The sequence below is a fragment of the Alexandromys fortis genome, unplaced genomic scaffold (genome assembly GCF_014885135.2).
Source record: "Alexandromys fortis isolate MF-2015 unplaced genomic scaffold, M_Fortis_MF-2015_v1.1 scaffold_359, whole genome shotgun sequence".
NCBI lineage: Eukaryota > Metazoa > Chordata > Mammalia > Rodentia > Cricetidae > Alexandromys > Alexandromys fortis.
In genome coordinates this window covers 177,084-203,294 of record NW_026068230.1, presented here as the reverse complement: position 1 = coordinate 203,294, position 26,211 = coordinate 177,084, and the positions used below count along the sequence as shown (strand labels likewise).

General features: G+C 47.8%; 1 protein-coding gene across 1 annotated transcript in view; it reads right to left on the bottom strand.

The window, feature by feature from the left end:
• The window catches only part of Ptpn5 (protein tyrosine phosphatase non-receptor type 5), a 71,703-nt gene extending 58,221 nt beyond the window's left edge, over positions 1-13,482 (bottom strand). Inside the window, exon 1 of the mRNA XM_050130826.1 lies at positions 12,988-13,482. The gene's annotated coding sequence lies outside the window, so the exon portion shown is untranslated. The remainder of the gene's footprint in view (positions 1-12,987) is intronic.
• Between the last annotated feature and the right edge of the window lie 12,729 nt (positions 13,483-26,211).

Sequence of the window (26,211 nt, the reverse complement as noted above, 5' to 3'; positions counted from 1 at the left end):
TTGCCTCCTTTAAGGACCCATTCCTTCTACCAGATTGCCTCATCCAGCCTTAATAGAAGAGGAGGTGCCTACTCTCAATGTGACTTGAAATGCCATGGCTGGCTGATACCCAAGGGAGGCCTGCTTGTATCTGAAGAGAACAGCGAAGGAGGAGTGGACAGGGTGGGCTAAGGGACTGGGAAGAAGGGAGGGAGGGGAAACTTTGATGAGGACATACAAACAAATAAATACCCCCCCCCCAAAAGAAGCAAGCAAGCAAGCCCCTTCCACAGAGAGATGGGGACGCATGGGATGATTCTTATTTTATAGATGAAGATGCTCACACTTGGAGGTACTGTGTTCTTTTGGGTTCATAGCGCTAGCCAATGAAGGAGCTAGAGAGAGGTTCCTGCACCTCACCCCTAGGGAGGTTCCCTGGACTCCTTTGTGGGAGCAGAAGTATTGGTGGATATGACCACTGGTTTCCCAGGAAGCATAAGCCGGCCTTGGGAGGCAGTGTGAGGAGTGTGTGATAATGGTGACCATGCTCCACCCGTGCATAGACGGATGCACTCACAGACCAGAACCTACTAATTCTTGGCTCTAGTCACAGGGTGATAGGAGCTGAATATTCATAGCCTGTAATGGAAATGAAAGGTATAAAACGACAACAACACCCCCCCCCCAAAAAAAAGATGTTTAATGAATGGGCCTATCCCCCAGGTTTCAACTTTGCAGCTGTCAAGGTTAAAAGAGGCCGTGGCAGAGTGGCAATGGCTCAACAGAGGACACTCACAACATCAGGGAATTCAAGCTGTGGTCCAGAGAGGCTGGGTAAAGGCTGCTGACCAGGTGTGGAGAGTGGACCAAGCTGAGCCACCTGTTGGTGGAATCTGAGTCCAGCTGGGATCATTGGGCAGTGCGACCAATCCACACAGCTGGATGGACCTCTGTGATTAGAAATGGTGTGTCAGGCTAAAGACAACTGAAGGGCTCGAGGGTTCAAAGCTCATCTGGTCTACCTGTGCTTTCTAAGACTTTGAAAACATTCCATTCTTCTCCCCCCTCCCCAGGTACACAGTTTAATTTGCAAGAAGAAAACAGGCAATCACAAATGTGAAGGTGTGATCACACCTCCTGTGGGGGTGCTGATGCTTCCTCTACTTAGATTCTCACCCCATCTCCGAAGCCTTGGAAATGCACCTTCCTCTCTACTGGAAAAGTCCCTGTATCTGTCTGCCTAGAAAGCACGAATTTCCCCTTTAAGAGAAGTGGGGACTGTTTAGAGGGAAGAAACAGGCCAGCAAGGTGTGTGAGGGGGGGTAGGGAGGGTAGTGGGGGGTAAGAATAAAATAAGATATCTATTTATGAAAATGACATATTTCATGCTAATAAAAATTAAAGACCCTGTTCAAATATCACTTTTTTCAAGAATTCCTTCTGACTCCCCCAGAGAGCCTGGTATCTACTTTCCTGGTCTTTCCCTCTGTTCTGTGATCAATGTCCAGGGTCCTGCCTCACTGGGAAGACTTGTACCCAGGGCTATGGTGGGGTCATCATGGCCTCCCTTTGACTAGGTTTTACTGTGTGCTGGATCCCACACCAAACATATCACCTCCTTTCTCTTTTCTCATTCTAATCCCAGGGAGAAAACAACATGCTCCTTCTACACATGTGTCTGGAAAAGAGAGAGACGAGAGAGATGGAGAGGGAGAAGGAGAGGCAGAGGGAGAGAGAGGGGAGGAAGAAGAGGAGAGAGAGGGAGAGGGAGAGAGAGAATAAGGAAGGGCGGGAGGGAGGGAGGATTCTTTGTTCAAGAGCACACCTGGCAAACAGCAGAGCCAGGCTTTAAACTGTTTCAGCCCCAGAGTCAGGTTCTATTTGAACGGCTTAGTTTATGGTCTCAGATATGGGTGTTCCTTTTTAATCTTTATCCAGGCAATTGTTCAAAAAGTAGTTCTAAAAAAGTAAATAAGTCAAAATGAGCTAGAGTTTGAGTGCTGACAAGTGGCTTTAAAATCACCACAAAAGAAGAAAATGTAAGCCTCTCTACAAATTAGAGCTCCCAGCTGCCTGCCTGATTTGGCCAAGATGCCCAATTCCCAGGTTCCCATTTCCTTACCTGCTACACACTTTAGACACAGAGGGTTGTTATGAAGCTTACGTGAATTTTGGGTTCTATACAAGGTTTTTATATGAGAGGCACATAAAATGCTCAGGATGTGATTCTATAAGCCCCTAAAGACTCCAGCTGTTGAACAATTTTCAAAGGTAATTGCATAAATGACTAACCAATAATGGGGAAAATGTCTACATCTTTAGCCAACAGAGAAATCCAAGTTATAGCTAGAGGTTCCACTTCACTCTAATCAGAACGGCTATCTTCAGGAAACCAAACATCCAGAGAGGATGCTGGGAAAGCGACTCTTTTATATGGTTGTGGGAATGTTAGGTTAGTGCATCCCCTATAGAGATCAGTATGACGGTTCCTCAAAAGGCTAAAAATAGAGCTTCCATAGGATTTACCTATACCACCCCTAGGCATTTTCCCAAAGAAATCTAAGCCAGCAGATGATGGGGACTCCGGCACACTCAAGTTATGATGGCACTATGCACAATACTCAGGTATGGAATCATGGAATCAGCCCAACTGTCCTTCAGCAGCTGAATGGATAAAGAGGGTGGTGTGTGCACACTATGGAGTTTCATTTGGCTGCAAAGAATGAATTTATGTCATTTGCTAGAAGAGACTATCATGTTAAACAAAAGAAACCAGACTTAGAAAGATAAATACCACATTTTCTCTAATAGGTAGGATATAGATTTAAATAAATAAATAAATAAATAAATAAATAAATAAATAAGGCAGCCAGGTAGTGGTGGTGTACAACTTTAATTCCAGAACTTGGGAGGCAGAGGCAGTTGGGTCTCTGAGTTTGAGGTCAGACTGGTCTACAGAGGGAGTTTGAGAACAGCCAAGACCATACAGAGAAACCTTGCCTGGATAAACCAAACCAAACCAAAAACCAACCAACCAAAAACCTGCTTGAAAATAGAAGTAAGATTAAGTGGGAAGAGGAGGAACATCAGGAGGAAGGAGGGGGACGAGAGCATGGTAGGGGGCTGCACATGATTGAATACATTGTGCACACATACGATGGAAATGTCATAATCACATTGGTTTGCAGATATATGCTGCTCTGTGAAAGGAGGGAATGCCAATTGTTATTCTGATGTGTGAGGCTGGGGGTGTTCTCCAATGACTACAGCCCCTTTTCCTCCCACACAAGTTCTGTGGCGATTCAAAGTGAGTCCTGAATCCAGCACAGCAACAGGTTTCAGTGACAAGACCCTTCTTTGTAACATTTGCCGATACCCATGGTGGAAATGCTGTCGCTGGGCTGTGGGGGCTATTCTTGTCAGCTTGACTACGTCTGTACTTAACTACAACCCAGAAACGGAGCACACATTTTCATTCAAACCACCACAGCGGTGACACCACCATCCATTTGTAGAAGCTGAAAGAAATTTTGGGAGATTTAGCATCTGACATGGAGGTCACTCTGGCCAATACAGAAGACATGGAGATGCCTGGTCCTGGGCTCTGGAAAGTGAATTCTTTTATTATTGTGTTCTGGAAACAGCTGCATTCCTGGGGCCCTGGATGGCCTTCAACAGACATCTCAATCAAACACGACACACTGGCAATCCTGTGGCCACCCACCTTAAATCAAAGATGGGAAAAGGATGGATTTACATACTGAAATACTATATCTTACCACCTTTTCCCTTTAGAGTTCTAGGCTGATGTTTTAATGTCTCTGAGGCTCAGCAGATGTAATAGGAGCTGCAGGGCAGCAGTGAAGACCAGGAAGCGAGTCACGCGAATGCTAAGTAATCCTGTTCCCATTGACCCAGCTCAGAGGGGCACCTCCAGTCTTCCTCTGAGGCAGGGGAGACGCAGACCTCTAGGGTTTTTTTTTTTTTTTCCTGCGGTTGCCATCAGCTACAAAAGTCAGCCTCCCCTTGCCTCAGGCTCTGCCAGGGGTCTTTGCAGCTGAAGAGATCTACAGGCTTAGAAGGGCTTGCCAGCCAGTCTCCTCCTCTGTCCTCTGGAGAGCCCTGGCTGTTTCCAGACCCTCAGTCAGACCAGAGACCTGGGTAGGAGCAGGTAAAAATAATTGGATTCTCTAAGTCCTCTTCCATGAGAAACGGGTCCCTCCCCAGCCATGTTCTCTCCTGCTTCTCAGCCTCTGTCTCCTATGCTTCCTGTTTGGACCAGCTCTCCAAGCTGTGGCCTCCAGCCCTCTCTTCCAAGTCCCATCTCAGTGCCTCCTCCTGGGAGGCTGCTGCATGCAACCTGAGCTCTGACTGAACTCTCTCCAGTGTTCTGGTGGTCTGGGGCCTGGTAACACCCCACACTAGGGCTATTCCCTGGCTCCTCTGTCCATGACTACGGCTTCTATGAGTTGTCCAGGTGAAGAAGGAACAAGGGATGGGTTTCACCCAGTGTAGGAGAAGGTGCAGAGAAGAGAGGAAAGGCAATGCCACGAGCCCCCAGTCCTTCCCCGTGCACTCAGGTTTAGAAGGAGATGGGAAGGGAAGACGTGAGAGAAGATAAGGAAAGAAGGAACAAGGAGAGAAAGAGGAGGGAAGGGTGGCTTTTGGAGACTCGGCATTTGGCACAGCTGGACAGATCATGTTTTAAGGCTTTCTGTGGATTATCCTGATTATATAACCCAGGGCTCCACACGGGCTCCTTCTTGAAAACCTTTGATGTTCACCTCTTCTAGGCAACTTTGCTTGACTGGTCTCTGCTTCCCTATGGCTTCCTGAGCTGCAGAGCTTTTCTTGGGCTGCAAGTCCTAGGCTGTGATTCTCATCCGTGCTCAGAAATTAGACTTCTTTTCACCACGTTCCTGTTAGCAACTTCAGCGAATGGCCTGAGATACATTTGTAGCTTATTTACAAATTTTTACATACATACAATCATCTATTTGTTTGTGTGTATGTGTAGGTGTGTGTGCGTGTGCACACACACAGCACGGTTTGCTTACAGAGAAGACAACTTTTGGAGCCATATGGACTCCAGCTATAGAACTCAGGTCAACCTTGTCTGCAAGCAGTTTTATTCCGTGAGTCATCTCACTGTCTCCCTCCACTGTTATTCTTAAATTTGTGTTTTTATGTTTATTTTGTGGTCCTGATAATTGAATCTAGGACCTCTTAGATGCTATTCAAATATAATAATATAATATATACTCTAAATATAAATATAATGTATAATAGATAATCTCCAGTTGCACGCACATGCACGTGCACACACACGTATATACCTAAAATGCTTATTTGTATTTTATGTGCAGGAATGTTCTGCCTGTGTGCATTCATGAGAAACTGCATGCGTTTCTGGTGCCCATGGGAGCTAGAAGGTGGTGCTGGATCTCTGAAGATGTTATAGTTGCCATGTGGGTGCTGGCAATCAAACCCAGATCCTCCGCAAGTGCAGCCAGTGTTCTAATTACTGAGCCATCCCTTTGGCTGCTGCATACCTTTTGTTTGTTTTGTTTTTTTGTGACTCAGTTTCTCTGTGTAACCTTGGCTGTCCTGGAACTCGCTCTACACACCATGCTGGCCTTGAACTCATAGAGATCCTCCTGCTTCCTCCTCCTCCGAGGGCTGGGATTAAAATGGCTTGACTTGCATACTTGTTATTTTTCCCCTTTCTTTTATTCTTTCTCATATATTTCATCCCAACTGCAGTTTCCCTTCCTTATACTCTTCCCCCCTACCCCTGCCGGTATTTCCCATTTTCCCCAGATCCATTTCTCCTGTTTCCCTTCAAAAAAAAACCAGGCCTCCCAGGGGTATCAACCGAACATGGCAGAACAAGTTACAAGAAGACTAGGCGCAAACCCTCATATCAAGGCTGGGTGAGGCGACCCAGTAGGAGGAAAAGGATCCCACGAGCAGGCAAAAGAGCCTGAGACACTTGTATTCCTACTGTTAGGAGTCCCACAAGACCAGCTACACACATATAAGCAGAGAACCTAGCTCAGACCCATACAAGTCCTGTGGGTTCAGTCTTTGTGATCCCTATAAGCCCTGCTTAGTTGAGTCTGTGGGCTGTGTTCCTGTGGTGTCCTCAACCCCTCTGGCTCCTGTAATCCCTCTCACCTCCCACTTCTGCAGGATTCCCCTGGATCCTCCTAGGGTTTGACTCTGGGCCTCTTCATCTGTTTGTATCTGAACGAATCTTAGCCGAAACACAGTATAACGTATCCACATCTATTTAGCCTGTTCTGGAGACACATAGCTGGTCCCAGTCTCTGCTCTCTATGAGCCTGCAATCTAGAGACTGGTGCCAGATATGTGTGAAATGAAGTCTGAGGCTGCCTAGGGTGTGTGACTGGAGTCTGGGAGGCTGCTCAGATGAGAGCTGAAAGACAAGGGGCCCCTAGAAGGCAGGGAAGATGTTTGGGGTGGGAGGAAGCAGGACACAATGGCTTGGTGAGGCCAATGGGCTATAAGGGGCCATTCAGTGTGGCTGGAGGCTGGGCATAAGGACAAGACACTGATTAGAACCTAAAGACCATTTTCCCCCTTGGGACATAAGGCAGGCGATACTATTCTAGTTGGCATTTAGAAATCAATACCCAAATCAATGTCATTGGACCCATTTGTGTGGGTCCAATTACATGGGTGGATCTCCAAAACTACTTTCTAATATAAGATACCACCCATGACATGACTCTATTTACATGAAGCTCTAGAAAAGAGAAAACTCTCTCACAATGATAGAAGTGGGCCTAACTATTGCCCTTGAAGGTTGGAGGGCAATGCAGCTTTTCACATCGGTATCTCTTTATTGTTTTAGACTTGGGAAGAAATTTACACTTCTGATTCCATAAAAGCAAAAACATAAGAGCAGCTATATACTATGTATATAGCTCACAAAGAGCACCCTTAAAGCATACAAACACTCAGGACTGTGAAGACTCAGTAGACCATTGTACATCTGGCTGATACTTTAAGATTATATGTGAGCAATACTTAATAAAGATAGGGTAACTATAGGGTTTCATGTATCTCAGGCTGGCACTGAACTCACTATGTTGCTAAGAGATGACCTAGAACTTTAGATCATCCTACCCCAATTCCCAAGTGTTGGGATTACTGGAACGCACCACACGCCCAGTTTATGCAGTGCTGAGAACTGGACCCAGGGCTTCTTGTGTGCCAGACAAGCACTCGGATGACCCAACCACATTTCTGGCTTCACTACCATTTTCTTTTTAATTTTGAATAGAGTCTCCCTATGTCACCCAGACTGCCTTGAACTCACTATCTTCTTGCCTCAGCCTCCTGAGCAGTGAGGTTTACAAGCCGGTACCACCAGGTCTATCTGAAAGTCTGCATGTCTTATTCTCATGACACACTTTGATAGGGATCACTGTTGCCAGATTGGTTTCCTGGCCCCCACTAGAGCAGAGTGATTCAAGGGCAAGGCCTTCCAGGTCACGCTGGTTGCCGAGGCTCCTATGTCCACCTTGATGCCCGACGCAGTAAATACCTGCACGCTTGAATGAATTCCACCCACGATGGTCTCTCCTGAGAGCATTCTTTTTCCACCCACAGTGCCTTCAGATCACAGTAATTCTTCAGAAAAGGAGGCTGCACCCATTTGTAATCTGTTACACTCTTTCTTCCTCTCTATTCACCTCCAAGATCATGCAGAGCTCACACAAAATTTACTTGTTTGAAATTAATGGCTTCTTCCTGCACCCTTCGTTCCTAAAACATCCATGGGAGGTCTCCTTCATGCCAGGCAAACAAAATCCCCCCTTTTTAAATAAAAGAACCCCATAGCTTCTCAAAAAGTTAAACACAGAATTACCATATAAGCCAGCAATTTCACCGGTAGGTGTAGATGTACCCCCAAAGAACTAAAAGCAGGGACGTAAGCATACCCTCTCAAGCACTCCTACATCTCCTTGATTACAGCTCTCTCCCTCTCTCCATTTTCTCCAGGATCCAGCTTTTGTGTCCCATGTTTCCTTCCTGTTCCAGGATACGGAGCCAAAGCATCTGCTAGATTCAGATGGGGTTTGGACCAGGAGGTTCAGACAGTCTTTGATTCTAAGACCAAGACCACCTGTCAACTTGTTCTCCGCAAGGTGCCACCTCACAGCTGGTCTCTTGTTTTCTGGAACAGTTTATGTTGGCAGTTGGCCAACACATTACCTGTCTGCTTCACACCCGGAAATCACCTGAGGGCTACAGGGGCCACAGCATCACTATCAACTGCACAAGCTAGAAGGGCTTAGTGTTGCGGTCTCCTGGAAACCCAAGCCCTAAGTTAGTAGAGGTGGGGAGACTAGGTTTGGGAGACCCGAAGAACCTCACCTAGGTCACTCAGTCATGAGCAAGTTTAGGGTCTGAACACAATACACACCTACAGTGGTGCCAGTCCATATGAGTGCTTGGGTAATTTCTGGTGACCTTTTGTTATTGGCATAGGACTCCATATAATTTGAAATATCCATACACACCTTGTTTAGCTTAATGCACAAAAGCTCTATATGGTAGCTACCTTCTAGAGTCTTGCCCTTGAGACACTTGCAGATTCATTTAAATAACTAATTAGGTACCTGCAGTATTCATATTTCTCTAAATGATTTCTATGTTCTGCTGCTCTCTCTGCCTTTTGGGGATCTGTCATTTTACTGGAGATGATAATGCCATGTCCTGCAAACCTGTGCCTTTGTGCAAGGATTTAGTGTCTTCAGAATCTCTGTTGGAAGCATGGTGGAGGGTGCAGGAGTTCAACAGGATAAAGTGTGAAATAAACAGAAGTAAGAAAAAGACCTTAAATGTTACCGTTATAATTGTTTTTGTGGTCATTCATATTTTTCTATTTAGTCTAAGTCATTAACAGAGTTTACAACCTTCAGCCAGACTGAATGAGATATGAAGATTACTATGTTTGAGTGTGGGTGCATGAGTACCATGGTCTGTATAGAGAGATCAGAGGCCAATTTTGGGGAGTTATTTCTCTCTACCTTTTCATGGACTCCAGGGATCAAACTAAGGATGTCAGGTTTGAACCATCTTGCTCCGTATCTGTGTCAAAGATACGGGGCTTTGACACAGGCATTCAAGTCCTCTAAGTTTTATGAATGTGACTGTACTACAAGTTCACTATATTCTTACTATGAAACAACATATTTATTGATTCATCTACATCTAAGATATGCAATCTGATACATGAATGGCCAGGTCCAACATTCATCCCTTCAATGGCTATATTTAGTGGGCCACTGTGTAGCACTAGGGTTGTTTGGCTGGGCACTAAGAACACAAATAGGACTTGGGTCCTCTTGGACTCATTAACACCACTGTGTTATGGGTCTCATTCCTCAGACCTATAAGCAGCCTCATGATGGGCCCTGTCCTCTTTCGCACACTTTTCCTTGCCTATCTCTCATAGCAATGCAGAGCTCCTTACAAATATCTATTTATTCTTATCCCAGGCCTCTTGCACGTGCAACCTCTTCTAGAAAGTACTGCTCTCTCAAGTCTACTCCTCACCCCAACTTACTCCTCACCCCGCTTTATCCTTCTCCAGAGCACTGCTCACCACCTCTAGTATTTTATCTTTGCTTAGGTTTTATTTTCTTTCCCTCCTGATGGGGCTGACGTAGGAAGTTAGTCTTTTGCAACAACACATTCCTGGAACCTGAAACAAGCCAGCACATCACGGATGCTTCTATGTATCAGAGGATGGACGGACAGATGGATGGATGGATGGATGGATGGATGGATGGATGGATGAGCTAGCTCTTGACAGTATCAGGTGCTTGGCAAGCTGAGCTTTGCACCAGTAGTCATCAAGGCTCCTGTCAGTCACTCCTGCTCCTCTCAAGTCTCCTTCCTCCTCCATTCAACCTCAAAGCCTTACTGTGGCTTACCCTTCTCTGAAGTGTCCACATCTGGTCACTTTCAGGTTTGGGTGACAATGCAGCCTCGTTGATGACAGATTCCTTTTCTATCCATTCTTGAAACCACCACCAGTTCAGATCCTTGTTAATTCTCATCTAGGCCACTGTCATCTTTTCCCATTTGAGCTCCCTGTCAACAGAAGGCCCTCAGGGCCCTAGCATCTGCCTCAACCAACCCTTCCTTGTCATGACTTGGTTTTGACTCTTTGCATCAGTAGGGATGTATTTTTTTCCTGACCATGTTCTAAATCCTTGATTATGTGTGGCCTCTGCTCAGGTTCTTTCCACCTCTTGGAAACACCTCACCTGTGTTCTAATATAGAAGTCATTCAGACCTAGCTCAGGTGCCCTAGCTTCCAGAAACCACCTTGGTTCTTATGAAGAAGAAATCTGCCTCCTTCCAAACTCTTTCAGTAGGCTCTTTGTTTTGTTTGTTCCCTGGAGTCTTTGTGGTCTTTAGTCTTAACTGCCCCACCTACTTAATGGAGTTGATGGTGTTATCAGCACCCCTGGTATGCTGTGTAGAGTGAACACAGATGACCAGGAGTAAGGAAAGCCTGCAGACAACATGTAAAGACAAATTGTTAAATCACTCTGATAACCGCAAACCAGCTCCAGCAGGGTGTTGACACAGGCGGCTGACAGGAGCTGAGCACTGAATCGAGGCATAGGTCTGCGGGGAAGAGGACTAGCTCTAGGGAGGAGGGTTGTGAAGACCTAAAAATCCCACATCCTCAAAGGGTCTCAAGCTAAGGCGCTAATGTTGTATCGATCAATTCCTGAATTGTCCCTCTGTCCTGGGAACTCTACTCAGTAACCTGTATGCATTATCCTTTTAAGTCAGGAAACATTCCCTCACACAGTAAAAGGAGAGGAAACCAGGCCCACAGTAGTTATATAAATAAGTTTTCCCCTCCCCCCAGAGCTCTTCCCAACACATAGTTCAGCCCTGAAAGCTATCCTAAATATTGGAGAATTTTTCTCAAGGAGCAAGCTTTGCAGAGGGGTCACAAGGAGCTTCGGAGCTGCACAGTGCTGAGGAGCTGGACGTGGGACCGGGGACTCCCACTCTCAGAGTGGCAGCTTCCTGCACACCCCAAACCTATGGGCCATTGTTCTTTATGAAGTCTGTATAAATAATGCCTTTTAGAAGAAGGATGCCATCTACATAGACTACAATGTCAATGGTGGCCTCCTGGATTTGTTTTGTGGTCACCTTAGCTCTATTCCATGCTAGCCTGCTTACCTCACTCAAGGAAGCTCCATCTTGAGACAACTTCATGCCCCTAGAGACTGAACTTGGTTCTCCTATCCCATCTGAATTCTCCAAGGCGATCAACTTCACCCTGTCTTCATCCAGTTGTGCTTGTACTCCCTGGACCCACCTCTTGGGACACCCTTGGTCACCAGACAGCCTACTCTGCCTGGGGTGAGGGAGCTCAATGTAGCTGTACCTCAAGCTTCCCCAGAAGTTTATGCTCTACTATGTTCATAGCAGCATTGTTTGTAATAGCCAGAACCTGGAAACAACCTAGATGCCCTTCAATGGAAGAATGGATGAAGAAAGTATGAAATATATACATATTAGAGTACTACTCAGCAGTAAAAATCAATGACTTCTTGAATTTTGCATGCAAATGGATGGAAATAGAAAACACTATCCTGAGTGAGGTAAGTCAGATCCAAAAAGAGGAACATGGGATGTACTCACTCATATTTGGTTTCTAGCCATAAATAAAGGACATTGAGGGGGAATGAGTATAAAAACCAAGCACCCCAGATTCTGATGTGGCCGTACTTAATAAATGACAAGAAGGAGGAGGCATGGGGGGGGACCTGGGGACCCCCACAAAGGCCTGCTTGGATGAGAAGAGGTAGATGCTTAAGGAGGGCAGAGTGACTGACTGGGGAGGGCATACAGTCAGCTCAAACTGGGTAAGAAGATGAAGCCTGGAATACCACATCACCTAGTTCAACTGAGGACCTAGTTCAACTCAGGCTTAGCGACTTCTGGAAGGCCTGAGACTAACACCCTGGAATGTAATTTCTGCTTCATTCTCCTCAATTACCTTTCAAACCATGGAGTGTTTACAAAACAGGGCCCTCTTTGAAGTGAAATGAAGCAAATTAAAGCACCCACTCCCAATTTTTCAAAATAGTAAGGATAGCAGGAAATGACTCGAATCTTCAGCTTCAGTTGGGGGAAGGGCCAGCATTGCCAAGATTCACCTGGCATACTCACGTGAATGTCTGGGCTCTGGGCTTTGTAGGGATTAAGTCTGATTGTGTGGGGGAATGAGTATAAAAACCAAGCACCCCAGATTCTGAAGCAGGTTTTGCTACTAATTCTCTGGTGACCTTGGCCATGCCACGTCGTTGGACCTCAGTTTCCCTGTTTGTAAAATGTAGCTGGCAAATGAGTTCTTGGGCGCTAAGATCCTACCCCTCTCTCTCAATTGATCCTTAGTGAAGATTCTGACCTGAGCTTTGCAGGAGCCTGGGCCTCCTCCAGGAAAAAAAAAAAAAAAAGCAATATGTCGGGGGAGGGGAATAAACCGGATTCTATTTTGGAAACGGGTGGCGGATGGCTAAAGAGTCGGGGGAAGGTACAGTTTGGTAATTAGCAGGCTAGTTCCCATTTCCATCTCCCCTCTTGGGGGTTCAGACTCTGGAGAGGCGCTACAGCTTAGAGCTGCACACCAGGTTGGGCCGCAGAGGCTCGGACCTGGACCACTATCTGGATCCCTCCCTGGAACCACGCAAGAGCGCAGAGCGCGGGGAGTGGCGGCCGCTCCCTCCGTGGTCCCCAGGGCCAACCTCCCTCCCTTGCCTGGAGACCCCACTTCCAGTCTTCCGGGCGCCCTACGGGGGGCGTGGCGGGGGCGGGCGCGGGCTCCTGGGTCCCGAGGGTTGGAGGTGTCAGTTTTGTTACCACCCCGGAGGAGACCCCTTACCAGTGCCTCCCGGCTTCTTACACAAAAGGCACCCACTAAGGCGCCGCACTTACCGGCCAGAACGGGCTCCAGGCACCGGCGAGCGGACAGGCAGGCTGGCGGGAGGATGTGCGCGCGCGAGTGTGTGTGTCTGCGTGTGTCCCTGTCTGTGTGTGACAGGGGCCGTGAGGCGCTCGGTGCGTCTGCGTGTGCGGGGGCGTCCGTCTGTCGGTCTGTCGGCGGAGCCCTCAGTCCCGCGCTCCTTGCGCGTTCACTGCCCAATCGCCCCACCAAATGCGCCTAGACTGCGGAGTCGCCGGCACAGCTGCCGGGTCTGCTAGGCACCCCCAGCCCCGGCTCCGCCCCGCCCCCGGACGAGTTTGCGCCGCTCCCCGGGAATTGCGCAGGGCTCGCCCGCTTGGCGGGGTGGGGGTGGGGAGCTCCGGCATCGCCTAAGGCTCTAGGGGAGCGCACCACAGACCCTTAACCTCGGCTTCCATCTCCGGCGCCCCCTCACCCGCAGCAACTCTGCGCGGAGTCCCCACAGGCGCCGCCCCCACGCCAAGGTTGCCTGGACTGAGAGGGCGGGGGAGTGGGATCACCGCATCCGTTTCATTCATGATTTTCTTCTCCCGGGAGCCCCAGGTCGGGGCTGAGCGACTACGGCAACCGCCAGAGGGACCCCACTAGGGTTGTGCACATTGAATCTGAAGCGGGATGGACAGACAGATAGATGAGGGTAGAGGCAAGCTAGACAAAGGGTCAGAGCTGGGATGGGGGTGTGCGTGCACGGGGGTGGGTGCTATAGGGCTCCCTGCAGGATGTCGGCACCTGCACCAGCTGAGACACTACATACCCGGGCGCTCGGGACCTGTTCTAGGACTCTGAGGAAACGCCTGACTTCCCACTCCTTCCTTTTCTGTCTTTGTAGAGCCAGAGCGGGTGGACACCTTTCTCCACCGGGGTTAGCTCTCCGGACTTACGCAGCGGGACAGGCACCATCTGCTTTGCTTTCATGTGGGTACCAGGGTTCCAAGCGCTGCCCTGGTGCGACATATTCCCAATCTTACCTTCTCCGGGGCTGGTTCCTGACATCTCGAGAACCCCACTGGATGCGGTAGGAGGCAGTGGACTGCACACGCAGTAGTTTTACATGGCGAAAGCGAGAGGCAGCATGCGCTACTGAAGAGAATGAGTCCAGTCACCGGTCTCTGTAGCTTGAGTTTCTGCGGTAGCCTCCCTACTAGTCTGTCATCCTTGGCCACCTGCAGCTGGGTCTCTACAGAGCAGTCAGAGCCATCCTTTTGAAACATGTACCAGGCTGCATCTGTCCTTTGTCGGAACTCCCGCAGTGGCTGCCCGTTGCATCCAAGGGATAAGCTTATTATAGGCTGGGAGGGTCCTCATGAGCAGACGTCCTTTTCATGGGATAACTTCATTTCCTACCCTTCACTCCTTCCTCCCAATCTGTGACCATAACCAAGATGGCAGCCACGCAGGCACCAGGACCTCTGAATTATTAGTCTTTCTCCTCCACAAAACCACATGGGTTTCTTCCTTTCTCCTTTTACCTGTTTAATGTGCTACTTCAATGACGTCTTTGGTGATCATCCTATTTAGGATTGCAGGCCCGCTCTCGTATTTCCCTACAGTTGTTATAACCTTTATTTTGTGTACCTGGAGGCGCTCCAGTTCCTTATGCCAGCTGCCACTTAACTGCTGCCCTGCGGTTCGCGGCTGTCACTAAACAACAGGCCATTGGCCATGCTGTTCTTTAGCCTGGAATGCATCCCCGGCTCCGACTTTGCTCAATTTTCAACATCACTTATCACCTCCTCCTTGGACCCTCTCTGGCCATCTTCAGTTCATTCTCTAGGTGGCCATCTGTGTGAAATGTTGCATTGGTCCGTTATTCGGCTGCCTACAACTGCTCCCGGTTTCATCCAAGGGAGAGCTAAAGAGGTGTTTCCAGGGACACTCAGCCCCTTTACTTCTGTCTGCTTTAGACTTTCAGAAAGTGACTTTGTTCTCCCTGATTCCCACACAGAAAGGCCCATCAGTCTGTGTCTGAAGGTCAAGAATATTGATCAGAAGGCCATGCACTGGACCTTGATTGATCTTTTTTCTTTTGCCTATGAGGGACACAGAGACAAGCTGCATACCATCTAGCGATTTTTCTTTCCAGGCCATGGGGGTAGGAAGAAGGAATCAGTGTCAGACAATACAAGACAATCTTCCCTGCTGCCTGGGAGTGTGGGTGGGGAGCTTAAGGACATGCTGCCCCTCCGTGAGTGTAATAGCTCGTGGTGGACTGTCCGGACCAGCTTCCCCAGGCACGATCTGTGTGACTAGCAGCTATTGGGTGCCTACTATGTACGCGGCACTGCCTTGTTTGTTCCCAGTGTTTAATCCTTGCGGCTACTTAGGTAGATATTTTTGATATCAGGAGGAACCAGGTAGAATAAGTGATTAATTAATGCCGCTTGAGAGGTGTGGTCTTTAAATGAAGCTTGTTCCAAAGACCACACTCACAGAGTAGAGAGCAAAGTCTCTGGGGTCAGTGGCTGATGGGAGTGAAGAGAAAGAGGGCTCACTGCAGGTCAGCCAAGTCCAGGTCTTTAAGCCCAGGAATCACAGAGGAGCACCCAGCTGTACCTGCAGGGTTTCTGTCAGTGCTGCCCATGGCATGCTATGGTGGCGGCAGCCGCGGGAGGGGGTGGGGTGGGGTTGGTTCTTGTCTTTTCTGAGGGCCAGTGGTGGAGGTCAGGGAGCTGCCTCCTGAACTTGCAGTGTGCAGAGCCCATTCCCAGCTGTCATTGTGGCTAGTGATGCCTGTCTCAAAGAGAGATGCAAAGAAAACCCATGAAGACCCCTCTAAAAGTAGTAGGGGCTCAGGGGCTAGGAGCACACAGTGCTCTTGCGAAGGATCTGAGTTCAACTCCAACTCCAGGAGATCCAATATGGTCTTCTGGCTTCCACAGGCACTTATACTCATAAGACATACACTCACACCAACATAAACAATTAAAAATATAATAAAGATAAAAAAGGAATCACGGCTCAAATGCTTTTTCTCCTTTGTTTCTTGCTGGGGGTCTCTATTGAGTCGGGATACATCTCAACCAGCTTGTCTACTGTGTCTGCCATATCCACCCCTACGAAGGCTTTTGAATTTTCTTGGCCCTCTGCGGGTTACTTTGGTATAGTCAACATTCATGGAAGGATTGGAAAATAATGTGTTGCTGTCCTGAATTCTATACTTTCATTTCCATAGCACCTTGGGAGGTACTGGTACTGCCAACCAGGAAGTAGAGGCACTGAGGGGTTCAGGGACTTTCATGTCACCGCAGAGCTCAGTCATTCACGACAGTTGGCAGTCAACATTCCTTCCTGACCCTCCACCAGCACAGAAAGTGACCTCATCTGCTGTCTCTCTCTCTCTTTTCTGATGGGGAGGAAGGGCAGTTCTCTGAGGCCCATGGCGCTGACCTGTTAGGAGGCTGGAGGATTTAGGGGGCTAGTGCATCATTTTGTGTGACTCACTTACTCTCTCTTGAGTGAGGAAGAAGGGTTTGGGAAAGAGGAAGAGAGAGGAGAGGAAGGAGAGGGTGCAGAGCTGGTTGGAGAGAAAGCAGGATGTCCTTTAGTGGCTTTTGATGGGCTCTTGGGAATAAGGATCAATATCTCTTGCTTTTGACCTCACTTGCAGTTCCGTCCGTTGGTAATGAAGCGTTTTGCTTCTTTGTAAATGTTCTCCTGTCCAGATTTTTTATTTCTTTGCTTACTTACTTATAACCTACCCCAAGCCACAAAGGGTCTGAAGTGGCTTACCACAGAAGCAGAAACCATAAACAATGCCAAAATGTCAATAAGGATAAAGAACCAGGACCAAGGAAAATGTAAAGAAAATGTCGAGAGACCAGAGCGAGGCTCAATAATTACAGCTGATTTCATTGAGTTCTTCCTGTGTGCGAAGGAATTCACCTGTGTTAGCTCACTAAATTCTGAAAAGAGCTCTGTGACGTAGGTACTATTAATATCTCCAGTTTGAAGCAGGGCACTGAGGCTCAGAGGAGCGGAACACCACCCACCAAGCCATGTACCTTGTAAGGGGTAGAGCCAGTGTTTGAAGACAATTTGGTACAGGGATGCTTGCTCTCGGCCACTGTGCTTCTCCAAGGGAAAAGGACCTTGAGTACATCCCCAGGGACCTCTAGGGTGCTGTGATGAGGCTCGGATTTCGGTGTGATCACATTGGAAGCTAAAAAGAAAGAGCAGCCACTGTGTAGCTACAACTCATCTCCTTAGAGTAGCTAAAGCCTCGCTTTCTCAGTGAGGCGACCCTCCATGACTGCCTCTCTATTGAGCCCTTCCTGCTCCCTTCGGCTGTTCTGATCTGCTATATTTTTCTTTTATGTTGGTTAATTTTACCTTCTAACACACTACATAACTTGCTTATAAACTATAGTGTAATAGTACACATCTCATGTATTTCTTATGAGTTTCTATAATATGTTATAGATGAGCAAATTTATGAATTAGATAATTTATTTAATAGTTACTACTAAATTTTGTAATTTTTATTATTTATAATTACTTGTGTGTATGTGTATGGATATGAGAACCTGTGCTTTCCTTCCTGTAGAGGCCAGAGGTATTGGATCACCCTGGGATTGCCTTGTGAGTTTGCTTGGAACTTCTCAGGTCCTCTGCAAAAACAGCACACACCCTTAACTGTTGAACTATCTGTCCTGCCCCCAATGAAAGTCAGGACTGAATGTCTGTCTTCTCTCATTGAAATGTAAGATTCACGTGAGCAGGCCTCTTTATCTGTATTATTGATATGCTCTAGGTGTTTGGTTGTCTGACATACACAGGTGCTTCATGAACTTTCGTTGAGTGGCGCCGGGGAAGAAATAGACCAGTAGACCTGGTTGCCAATGTATACTGCTTTTGTAGTTCGTATCTCCTTCCTGTTCCCATTAATCCCCTCCCTTCTGTGAAGGACTTGAGGTGGCTCCAGCTCTCAGGCCTGATGTTGTATGAGCTGCGGGTTGCATTCCCTCACCCCAGCTCCTGGTCGCCTGGCTAGCTTATACCCCGAAATAACAACACACAAACTGTATTCTTTTAAACACTGCTTGGCCCATTAGCTCTAGCCCTTACTGGCTAATTCTCATATCCCAATCAACCCATCTTTAATAATCTGTGTAGCACCAGTCTTACCGGGAAAGATTCAACATGTCTGACCTGGCGGCTTCCTTCATCTCATCTGGCCGGGAGAGGGGAACATAGCATCTGAGCTCACTTGCTCTTCCTCCCAGCATTCTGTTCTGTTTACTCCTCCTACCTAATTTTCTCCTATCAGGGCCAAGGCAGTTTCTTTATTTAACCAATGACCTTCCTCCATCAGCCTGAGAACAGGGCTTCAGGAGCTTTCTGAAGACAGACTTCTGAGGGTTTGTGTAGTCAGTGCCCTTAGCATCATTGTCGCATAGGTTTAAAGCTCCCACAAAGCAAATGGGTGAATGAAATTCACGTCATTTTGATGGGATCTCTCAACAATAGGTAGGGGTTATCCAGACATCAAAATCAACAAAGGTGATCCTTTGAGGGGGCCATAAATGTCCTGATGCTATAATCTCAAGGATTTGGGGTTAGGCCTGGCACTGTGAGAGTGGAGACAGCAAAATAAAAAGCACAGCTTTTTACGTGAATCAATTGGTTTCCAGGGACAGGAGATCCTCCGGGAGTTGTTTTTCTTGGCTACAAGTCTGAAGGGTGAAAAGACGACTAAGGTCCTTCTCAAACTTTCTCAGAGGATAGCCTTAGCGGAGGACAGATTGTCATGGTGTATAGGACAGTCTTAGCAGAGGACAGATCATCGTGGTGTATAGGGCAACCTTAGTGGAGGAGAGATCATTATGTATATAATTGAAGTGCATCTGTTATGATCTCCCGCCCCTGGTCCCTACAGACTAGGTTGAGAGAGCTTTTGGGGATGGCAGGCACCAGCCTGTCAAAATGAAGGGTAAGGTTACTTGGCTTCTGTTCTCAGAAAGTAATATCAGAAATACTTACTCACAGCCAGGCAGGGTAATCCTAGCACCCTGGCAGTAGAGACAGGGCCATCGGGAATTCAAGGTCAGCACTGGCTACACAGCAGATTCTGGGCTAACATGGGCTATTCGAGATCCTGTCTAAAAAAAAAAAAAAAACTAGCTCAAGTAAGTGAGAATCAAAGCTGTTTGCCTTGTGTTTGGGGTTTCTAGTAGGAATTACTAGATGCTTTATTGTGGATCTACTCTGAGGGCCCTCCCCATCACAGGCCTGGTGTGTATTAAAGAACAGGCAGGTTACCTGCTTTCAGACAACTTACATTCCAGTGGAGGGAACGCTCTGGCAATGGACCAGGTTAAAATAACAAATAGCAGGCTAATTCAGACCATGTCAAGTGCAGAGGAGAGAGAGAAAAGAGGCTAGCCATGGAGAGGATGGGACTAGAGCTAGAGAGGCACAGTTTTCAACTAGGTATCAAGAGAAGAGTCTCTAAGGAGAGCCCACCCAAGCTGCAAGAGGAAGTGGCATTCGGAGAGCAAAGGGCAGACCACTTTCTACCAGGAATATGAAGGAGAGATGCGGGAGGAGAGGAATGCACGAGCTGGATGTGGAGGGATGTTGGAAAGTATTTGAATTTTATTCGAATGTGTGGAAGCCACTGGAGGGGAGTGGTTTGAATAGAAAAAAAATGTCCTGCACAGGCTCAGGCCTGGTCCCCAGTCAGTAGCAGTGATTGGGGGAGGGTAATGAGTACAGCCTTGCTGGAGGAAGTATGTCACTGGGAACAGGCTTTGAGATTTCCAGTTTGCTCTGCTTGGTGCTTGTGGTTGAGGTGTGATCTCTTAGTTTCCTGTTCCTGCTGCCAGGACTTCCCACCATGATGGAGTTTTTTGCTTTTGTTTTTTAAATTTTTATTCATTTTACAAACTAACCACAGTTCCCCTACCTCCCCTTTTCCCACTACTCCCTCCCTTGCCAGCTCCGCCCCATTCCATCCCCCATTCACTCTTCTGAAAGGGTAAGGCCTCCCAAGGAGGAGTCAAACAAGCCTGGCATGTTAAGTTGAGGCAGGACCAANCCCCCCGCCCATCAAGGCTGAGCAAGGCATCCCATCATAGGGAACAGGTTCCAAAAAGCCAGCTCATGTATCAGGGATAGATCCTGAATCTACTTCCAGGGGCCCCTCAAACAGACCAAGCTATACTGGTGTAGGAGGTCCTCCTGTTTATGTGTTGCTTTCATTGGTTAATGAATAAAGAAACTGCCTTGGCCTAGTTGATAGGCAGAACTTAGGTAGGCAGAGAAAACAGAACTGAATGCTGGGAGGAAGAAGGGCAGAGTCAGAGAAGCCATGGATCCTCCGCCTCAGATGGACTCTGGTTAGAATCATGCCGGTAAGCCACAGCCATGTGGCAATACATAGATTAATAGAAATGGGCTAAATCAAGATCTAAAAGTTAGACATTAAGAAGTTAGAGCTAACGGCCAAGCAGTATTTTAATTAATACAGTTTCTGTGTGTTATTTCGGAGCTAAGCCAGCCAGGTGGCCGGGAATGACAAGCCGGCCCTCTTCTTCCAACACTATACAACTGTCTTCCATATGCCTAGTTTGGTCCCATGCAGGATCCCTAGCTATTGGTCTAGAGTCCGTGAATTCCCACGAACTCTGGTCAGCTGGCTTTGTGGATTTCCTTGTCATGATCTTGACCCCCCTTGCTCATATTACCCTTCCTCCCTCTCTTTGACTGGACTCCTGGAGCTTGGCCTGGTGCTTGGCTGTGGATCTCTGCATCTGCTTCCATCAGTTACCGTGTGAAGGGTCTACGATGATAATTAGGGCAGTCACCAATCTGATTACAGGGGAAGGCCAGTTCAGGCACCCTCTCCACTACTGCTAGGAGTCTTAGCTGGGGTCAGCCTTGTAGATTCCTGGCAGTTTCCCCAGCTCCAGCTTTCTCCCTAACTCCATGATGGCTCCCTCCATCAAGATTTCTTTCATTGCTCTCCTCCTCAGCATGACAGACTCTTACCCACCCTGGAAGAGTAAGCCAGAATAGGTCTTGTCTGGCCAATGTCAATGCCTTGGCCATTGTGTTCTACCACAGCAACAGACAAATAATTAATGTATGAAGTTATCCCCAGGTGTGGAAAATCATGGGATGTGAACCCAAACTGTGGGTTTCTATAGGACAGCAGCATCATAGAAGCAATGGCTCCCAGGCCTTCCTGATTTGAAAGGATACTCAGAGACCATCCAGGCCAGAGACTCCCAAATAGCTGTGTCTCCAAGTCTTATTCTGAGGGTCCCCCACCACCTGGCCAACTTGAGATTGAGGTGAGGCTTGATTATAAAAAAGGCTTCTAGAGGCTCTGTTGATTCTCTAGGGTTGGTGACAAGCACCCTACTCAGGGTCCTCTACTTTGCAGGGGAGACTGAGGTATAGGGAAGAGAAATTCCTTGGGTGACATCTCAGTATTATGGTTTGACTGGCTTTGGGGGTCTGAAAAAGTGCAGAGTCCCTAGTAGCAGGTCAAAGAAATGGCCATTGCCCAGCAAGGCTTCGAAGCTCACTGCAGGAGGGAGGCTGAAGAAGCTGCTTGAAAGGGTGGAAGTTGGGCAATTCCAGAATTTGCAGGGTTAATAAAATCCCCTAGGATGTATGACCATCTAACAATTAACCCTTCTTTCTGCTTCTCAGGACTCAGAGTTCCGGGAGAATAAGTGCCTAGTTGGTTGTAGGCTTCCACTGGCTAGCAAAGGGCCCACCCCAATCGATAATCCTATCAGAATCATACACAAGACTTCATCCAAAAGGAGCAAACATTCACCCACTCAGCATCCCCGAGGGCTGTAAGGCTCAGCGGTTGGTTGTTACTCCACACCCCTCTGATAACACTTGCAGTGTAAAGTACCATTTAAAGCACATTGCATATGCTAACTCAACTCTTCCTTAAAGGCTGTGGAGTAGGAACCAGGCCAGGAAACTGAAGCACAGAGAAGATGTGCAGTGACTGATGTCTAGGTGCAGACTTTACAGGTCCCGAAACACGTTTACGGCTCTTGTTTAATTTCGCCTCACAACCACCTGTTAGGCCAGGTGCAGAAAGCGAGAGCGGGCTCACGGCCGACACGGCTAGAAAGTGGTTGGCGGAGTCCTTGGATGATTCTTGCATTCATTCACCCGTTTGTCTATGCATTCAATTCATCAAGCACTGCGCTGGCTGTTAGGGACCAGGCAAAGTAAAGTGCCCGGGACTCATTGGTGAAGCAGCTAGTTTCTTTACCTTAAGGTAGACTATGATAACCCATAGCAGGGAGAAAGATAGACAAAAGGCCCCTGACATTGCTCTTTTAGAGGAGGTCTTGCATAAAGTCCTGATAGGATTCTTAAAGTGGACTTGTCACAAGCCAGTCAGAGTCAACCCACAACCAGACTTCAGACTTCCTGGGACACTGAGTCCTTAGGGGCAGAAAGAAGAGTCAGTGCTTAAGTGTTGATGCACGCTGGAGCTTGGGTAAAGAGTTGTGGTTTAACATTCTCCTTTGACTCATGGCTTAAACATTCACGTCCCATTAGGAAGTGAGACTTAGCTGGCTGAAGAGGTCACTTGGGGCACGCCTTTGAAGGGTACAGCCCAACTCCTGGTTCTCTGTTGCTCTCACAGCTTTCTGGTGCATCGCAGAGGGAGGCATCTCCACCTCCCCTCCTTCCACTCCTCTCCTGGGATGTTTCCTGGACTTTGGAGAGAGTGACACAGACATCTCCTTTGTAGTGGTGAACTCAGCAATGTCTTAGTGTCAACTTTTTGCTAAGTTAGGAGTCTCTGCTTTGACCTACGCCCATGGCTAAAGACATTCCTCCCACAAAGGCCGGGAGCTACACCAGTCTGTGGGGATAAATGCAAGCAGCCAGAAGGCAGTTGAACTACGATTCCATATCAAAACATCTGGAGCAAGAACAGAGGACTCTCTTACACGCCTAAGACCTCCGTGGTCATAGCTTTGGGCCAGGTTTACAGCACAGACATGTATTTCTTCCTGTGGACCAGACCTTCAACAACCACAGGGTTTTAAGCTAAGCACTTGTGTTTTATGAAGGAAATGCTGGCGAGGCTTATGAAGGATGGACTGAGGAGATCTGAGAACAAGGAGGGAGAGAGGGAGGCTGAGGTAATGCAGGTGAAGTACATGGCTGTCTAGACTAGAAGGAAGGCTCCTTTGACGGAAAAAAGCTAAGAGCTAAAAAGAAAAAGGAGAGACAGGGTTTGTGGTTAGATGAGGGTAGAGGGGAGGGAGGAGTTTAGGATGAGGGCTAGAGCTTTGGAAAGTTGGGTAGTTAGTTCGGTTAGAGGTGGTGCCATCTGCTGGGGAGAAGGCTGCCAGGGAGGGGCGACAGTGTGCTCCCTGTGGACAAGTTTGCTGGTCCAGTGGGGCATGAGTCGGGGGAGGGGATACAGGCATCTGCTGGACACTTGGCTTCTAGAGATCACAGTTGTCCCATGATGCCTTGCTAATTTCCTTCCGTACAGACGTAGAAAGCCAGAGACTGATGAAATTCTGTAGGCTCCTTCCTTTCCCCCTTCTCCTCCTCCCATTTTAGATGAGGAACAAAGTAGAGAAAAGTTTGTGTGTGTGTGTGTGTGTGTGTGTGTGTGTGTGTGTGTGTGTGATGTCATAAAGTAGGGCAGGTGGGTGAAAACTGGAGCTCAGGGGTTTCCAGGAGAGCCCTTCCTCACCACGTCTGGTGCCCCAGGTCAGAGGGCAAAATGGAAACAAGAGGCTGGATTCAGACGCCAGAAGGGAATTCTTAACTAGTTGCCATCATCAAAAAAAATCTGGGCATATTTTAACTCCTCAGTTCTCTCTGGCTCTGTCTCTCTATCCTCTCTGTCTCTGTCTCTCTCTCACGTGTTATGAAACTATTTTTTTCTATGTATTCGGTGACAGTCTTTTATGTTCCAAGTTGGCCTTGAGCTCGCCGCACAGTCAAGGCTGACCTTGACCTTGGTCCTCCTGTCTCCACCCCTGGAGTTCTGGGATTAAAGGCGTTCACCACCCTTCCTGCTTGCGTGGTGCAGAGGATGAATTGAGGGCTTTGTGCATAGTAGGCAAGGTCTCTACCAACTGAGATACAGCCTCAGTCCCCAGTACACATTACAAACGCTGGAAAATTTGGCAACAGTCCCATCCATCTATGGCAGCGGCCAGACAGAACTGGGTAGTAAGCGGTGTTTAGGGACAGGATGTGCTCAGTTTACCAAAGCCCTTATTCTTAGCCTCACTACTGAGGACAGATGTTACTTCTCACCCGTCAGTTGGTTTCCTATGTTGCTATTCTTAAGAGGGAAAGTTCTTGTCTGCTGTAACACATCTGTATCTTTACCCACCTCAGCTTGCTCCATTTTTCTGGCATCTGCCAGCATTCGACTCGTGACTCCTTTCTTCCCTCTCAGGACTGACGCTTCAAGGGCAAGGTGAAATGCTTGCCTGTGCTGCAACCCAGGGCCTGCCTGACTTCCTGGTGCTGAGGTTCTCCCAGCCTGCCCTTCAGAAGCCAGCTGTGCTATTGACAATGCTTAATTGTTCTGCAGATGGTTTTTGAGGGATTGCTCACCCTTGGCTCTCCTGTCCTTGAGTTCTGATTTATCTGAGCCCTGTGAGGAAAATGCCTTTTGTCTTGGGAGTTCATCCTTCGTCTTTGATTCGGAACAAAATGAGCATTTAAACAATGCAGCATAGCTTCAGTTGCTAGGAAGGCGAACAGCCCCAGAGGCTGCCTGGAGACCAGGCTGTGGGAATCTTCATTCAAGATCCCAATTGCCCTCGCTGTCTCTTACTTACTTCCCTCCTCTTCCCTCCCTTCCTTCTTTTTTCTACTCATTCTCTACTCTTTCATCCTCCCCTTCTCTCATTTTTAAGCAAAAGCATCACAATGTATGACCTTTTCTATAAAGTTTTAGACACAAAGAGTTTAGATTGTCCTATGACAATTATTATTATTATTTCTAAGACAGAGTTTCATGTAGCCAAGTCTGCCTTTTAACTTCTGGTCTTCCTGCTTCTAAGAGCTGGGATTTGAAGCCATGGCTTGCCCCAGTGAATTCTTTTTTTTTTTTTTTTTTGAAAGCCACCTACCTCCCACATCCAGTCAAAGGCTCAATGAAACAACCCACTGGGTTTTAAGTCAGACTCTGTGAGTTAGTCACTTTTCTTTGCTGTGATGAAACACAATGACCAAGGCAAACCACAGAAGAGAGCGTTTATTTGGACTTATGGTTCTAGAGGTTTAGAGTTCCTGGTGGTGGAGTGGAGGCAGCAGGGAGCAGACATGCCGGCTGGAGCAGACACGGAGGGTTCCCACCTTGAACTACAGGCAGGAAGCAGAGAGAGGGAACTAGAAATGGCGTGAGTCTTTAAACTCCCAAAGCCCATGCTCAGTTTCCTACCTTCTCCAACAAGGCCACACCGTGGAAGCCTCCTCAGATAGCACCAACTGGGGGACCAAGTCTTCACACTTCTGGGACTGTGTGGGACATCCCGACCGAAGCACCACACTCTCTGTAGCTGTTGTGCCTGTGTCACGGGGCCCTCAGAGACCACCACAGAGCCAGCATCTGATGCAAACACACTGGAGTTTATTGATTACAAGGTAGCCAACTCGGACTGCAAGCCATCACACCACCACAACAGTTCCAGGAGAATGCAGCGAGTCCTCAGGGTAAGGGATTTTAAAGGGGAAAACCACAAGCAGGGTAGCACAAGCCTTGACGTTTCGGGATTGGGTAAAAGTATACAACGTTTGAATTCATTGGCTGGGGTATAGGGGAATTTCAGAACAGTCAGAACAGAGGTTAATCAGTACCAGAAAGGACAGTTTCTTGGGAATGTTTATGATTTTGCTGGGCTACGTTCACCTCCCCCCCCCCCCCCCCCAGTTAGGTCCTGTCTAAAATGGAGTTCTTTCTCAAAATGGAGTTTGTTCTGCTCCTTCAGGACCCACATAGCCGTTTGATGTAGGGTAAATAACTTTTTTTTTCTGGGCCCACTCAAAGGGAAGAATGGTGAAGCAGAGGCGCTGCATGATTTCTCCCGAGGAGAGGTGAGCAAGCTTCTCTTTACCTTGGATAAGGGGTCGATGACAGATCAAAGAAGCAATTTCACCCGAGTCTAACTTGGTCAACCAATGAAGTTGGGGTTACTCCCAGAAGTGTGGGTGAAGCTTAAATGAGCATGGGT